The following is a 5,070-nucleotide window of genomic DNA, read 5'->3' as shown; positions in this document are numbered from 1 at the left end:
ATTCTAGCATTGGAACTCCGCAGATATACCGCTGTACCACTTGGGGGCAATGTATACAGAAATATACGGCTCTTTTTTCTGAATATGCTATACTTACATGTTGTCGAAAGTGAAACATGTAACTCTAGTTATACGTTTGACTTAAAAACGCCTTAAGGTAAATACGTGTGTAGTTTCTGGTCATTGAAAGGGAAAAAAGACGAGACTTGGAACATTGCAAGTCGACCTGACTTCAGCATGATGTCCATTTTGAACAGTTACTGAGTAGATCTAGTTTTCTAATAAACTCTTTCTTTTCAAGTCTCCGCACCAATAAATTAGATTAAACTGTCAAGCAAAATTACTTTTCTTCTGTATTTCGGATGTCAAAAAAGGAAACAAATCTTCCTTTGAACTTAAGTGTTTAAAGTAAGAAGAAAACGTAGAGTCATTCCAATCTCGTCCGTGCGTTAATACGGTGCAATATACTATAAGCGAAGTCTGGTAATCAATCTTCTGCACTTGATTATTGATCCTCTTGAAAAGTATTTGTATAATTAATAGTATTAATACAGAATAATCTCTTAATTTGCTAGAGATCTTGCAAAAAGTATATATTTGTTAGTCGTCCCCAATTTTGAGGTGATAGACTAGAAGGAGGCCAGCTGCTCAACAACTCCCACCGCCAATTCTTGGGATACTCATTATCAACGAATAGTGGTATTTACCGTCTCACCAATAACATCCACACGGCTGAAAGAATGAGTTTGATCGAGGGCGGGATTCGAACTCAAATTGCGAGTGTTCGAATATTTAATATTCAGACCACGCCAGGCCGCAAAACGTATATAAATACTTTTTACTAAAAAGTGTTGAAAGTATATTTAGTAATGATTTTATTACCTAGCTATGAAGCTATGAATAGTTTTTAAGTTGTTACAAACAACACACAAAGAAAATATCATTTTCGTATAATTTATTGTTGCTTAACGTTAATAAAATAATAAATCTTGGTTCTATACATTTAGTTTTATAACAAAAATACTACAAAGTTCTGCGTTTATGCTAGCTATTTCTCATATGAAACAGATAAGTTTTTCTGTACTTAGATTTCTTTTTTTAATACTTCACGTTATTTTAATTACATAATGCTATATTTAAGTTTTATATTATATCTTTAAGTTATATGATACTACATATTATATTATTAAAGTGCGTTAAGAATTTTCACTCTTGTATTTGCACGAACTATAATGTGAGCCTCAGGATGTGGTATGTAATTTAAATGAATGAGATGTTTAGCAATGGGTACATATTATAGTGCGATTTTTTCACGTTTAACATATATATATTGACCCTGCAATCCCATACAAATACACGTATTTCCTATTAACAGAGTGACAATAACATAGTATAAGGGATCATGCTACACCTGGAAGTATCCACTGTTATTGACTATACATTGTTATTTTTCCTCGAGAAACGTCACAGTTTGTCTAGTAGAGTAGAATATCTTTTGTCATTGAAATTCAGATACGTGATAGGCAGAATATTCACAGAAAGTTGTTGTCATAATTATCCCAGATTACAATTGTATCGAAAATTAAAGTACTATTTGTTTTCCTACGTTTTAATTACTTTAAAAACAAAATTTGTGTTTTTGGAACTATGATTTTTGTTTCTTTAGAATTAAACACAAATCTACATAATGGGCTATCTTTGCTGTTCCCACCGCGAGTATCTGAACCTGGTTTTTTTATCGTTATAATCTACAGACTTTCTGCTGTGCCACTGGGTGTGGGTTCGGTGAGGTGCTTGGCACAATGAAAGATACAGTCTTAATTAGTTGTTTCGGCTGAGTAATTTTTGACTTAATAACTTCTGGAGTTTCGAGTAAGTTTTTTCTTTCGTTATATTAGTCATCGGTCTATCTACTTTTATATCAACTGGCAAATACTCCCTATTTTTATAACTCTCATGCCTTCAAACATTGGTCTCAGCGAGCTGTGTACAAACTTGTAAACTCCTAGTTTATAATAAATGTTTATTCTATTTGATAATCTTCAACTTTTAAACATACACTTGTTTATTCTCCTGCTAATATAATTTTGCATAGTGTAGTGATTTTCAAATACTACTGATATAAAGGAAAAATAATTACTTTTACAGAGAAAAGTACTTTTAAAGGCCTGGTCTCCACGACAAGACACAAGGCCAAACCAACCCATAGGAAACCTATCAAATATGTCAATCAATACACTGTATAAAGCTTTTTTTAAAAGCAAACTTTATCAAATTGATGAACTGTTTTCAACTTTCAATCATAACCGCTAACTTTAATGAAAACAGAACACTTACAAGTGATAATAACTGTGTTTGCTACTCATTCAAAATCCAGACGAACATTTTTATAAATTCTTAAATAATTCTAATATACATGGTTGCAAATTAAAAACGAAAATACGTTAAATTTCTATCGCATCTTACGATTTCACATTGAATAACAGAAATCAATAGAAAGACAGTAACGTATTGAATCATTAATCTCGAGAACTTTAAAATATTCAACGAGAAGAAGTGAAATAAAACATACATATTTTCATAAAGAAGTGGGTATTGATTTTAGGTTAAAATTTTAATTTCTTTGTTCCCTACAAATTATCTTTAAAGAAATACAATTAAATACGTTCTATAACTTATATTTATCTATCTATCAAATCAAACACATGAAAACAGACCGGAAGCGCCTAATTTATATATACCGTTAAATAGACCTAAGCTGTCGTACCTTATATTCCCTCGTTTCTATTAAGTTTTAGGTGGTGGTTCATTTACATTTAACAAAACATTGTTCTTTTTTACAGCTTCATGCAACCAACAGCTTATGTCGTTAAAGTGGACGAAATATTTTCCCAGAAATGACTCCAGCTGTAATATAAAGAATTGCGCACACAAGTCGAACGTACTTTCATTTATTACGAAAACTTTCAGACAAATTAATCGCAATGAATTTAAAAGTTTTGAATGTGTTTTCACGAGTTTCAGACTTCACGGATTTTTGACACTTTTAATAAAAGCGTATCAAAATATTTTAAACTTCTCCCATCTAAAGTAGAGAAATTCTGATGATTTAAGGATTAAAGGAATAATCATGACACAAATGTTAATGCTTAAGTTTTGTTATCTTAAAGGCGCATATTATAGAGCAAATTATTTTCTGCAAGAAGATTCAGTTAAGAAGAAACAATAAAAATGTATCTAAAACCCGAATAACTAGAGTACACATTGTTGTTCAAAGAACAAAATACATTTAAAGGTTTGTTTCCTTCGCTCTTCTTTCTTGTTAAGCATAAATATGTACAATTTTCTATCTGTGATGTATGCACCCTAGGAATCGAATCTCATACTGTAATGTTATAAGCCCTCGAGCTTATAGCTCAGCCAGCGAGGGGCAAGTTTAAAGGAATAGGAATGAATGATATACCCTGTAAAAACACTAAACTACTTTTTATGTAGTATTATAGAGAGTAACTTGATGAAAAAAAAGCTTGTTTTTCAATAGTTTGAAGTTGAAACAGAAAACTTCTCTTTTCTATGTGGTGTTCATCGCTATTAACACTTATACATATATATATCTAATATATAAAGCTAAGTTTGCATCTGTTTGTTCGCACCTTTTAGCCATATGTTTCTTATAGGTTTCCACATTTTTTGATAAATAACACCAAACATGACACAGTGATATAGGATTACATAAGGAAGATCATGAAGAGAGTTGAGGTTGGACCCCCTTTCTTCTACATAAATAAACGTCAATGTGTGTGTATCAGTTCTGTATACGTTTCCACATTTCTTAGTTAATGAGCATCAAACTTGTCACAGTGATATAGGATGATATGAGGAAGGTCATGAAGAGGTGGTAGTTAGATCCCCCATTTTCTATATAAATAAACATCAAAATGTGTGTGTATCTGTTCCGTATTCGTTTCCATATTTCTTAATCAACGAGCCCCAAATTTGACACAGTGATATAAGATCACATGAGGAAGGTCATGAAGAGGTGGTAGTTAGATCCCCATCTTATATGTAAATAAACGTCAATATTGTGTGAATCTGTTCTTTATACGTTTCCCTTTCTTGATCAATCAGAATCTAACTTGACACAGCGATACAGGATAATATGAGGAAGGTCATGGAGGGGTTCAACCCTCCATCTAGTTTCATATTGATAGAATTATTGAAAACAGTATGTCTTTCTTTTCAGCATTGGTACCTTTATTATTTTTATTGCACTTTTAATGTTTATTTTGTTAAGAAAAAAATTAAAAGCACAATTTCCCATCCTTTGTTACAAACGAGTTCCCCCCCCCGGGTACTCCAGCTAGTATATATAAATATATATATATATATCTGTGTGTGTGTGTGTGAGTGCTGATTTGCTATGCATACGTACAGATCACTTTCATTATATTTGTGATTTGAACTTTGGAAATTAAATTAGCTGTGAACATTAGTAGATATTATTAAACTCTAAAAAAGCGATGTTAGTCCTAAAGTGTGCAATTTTAACGAAATTACTGATAAATCCAAAATTTCGTAAGTTCGGTGATTTACTGTAATGAATATGATATTCCCACAAATTAATATTTTAATAAAATGAGGTAAACAGAACCTGCAACTATGAAATTAGGTTTAATACAGAAGAATTTTAGAGCCATAAAGCAGTTAATCAAAATATTTACTCAGCGAAAAGCAATTTTCATGTAGGCGATTGAATATTTTAGAAAAACCATCTCGGTTATAAAAATCAAGTCATGAAATTATCCCGAATAAACTATATATACGGTTTCATAATGTTCCCGAATAAACTTTACTGAATTGTTAAATTTATAAATAATTCTATATTATTCTTTACTAAAGATAAACAATATTACAGATTGTTAGATCAAACAACTTGCATAGCTAAATATTAAATATTTTTGAGAGTCTAGGAATGGTAACAAAGTTTATGAAACATTTCCAACTTATTTTGCAACTTTATGGAATCTACACGCACATTTGTTGATCATTTCATGAAAAAAAAAACCCGAT

Source organism: Limulus polyphemus, unplaced genomic scaffold (genome assembly GCF_000517525.1).
Source record: "Limulus polyphemus unplaced genomic scaffold, Limulus_polyphemus-2.1.2 Scaffold42, whole genome shotgun sequence".
In the NCBI taxonomy this organism is placed as follows: domain Eukaryota; kingdom Metazoa; phylum Arthropoda; class Merostomata; order Xiphosura; family Limulidae; genus Limulus; species Limulus polyphemus.
The sequence above is the reverse complement of the archived record's forward strand: the minus strand, read 5'-3'. Positions refer to the sequence as shown.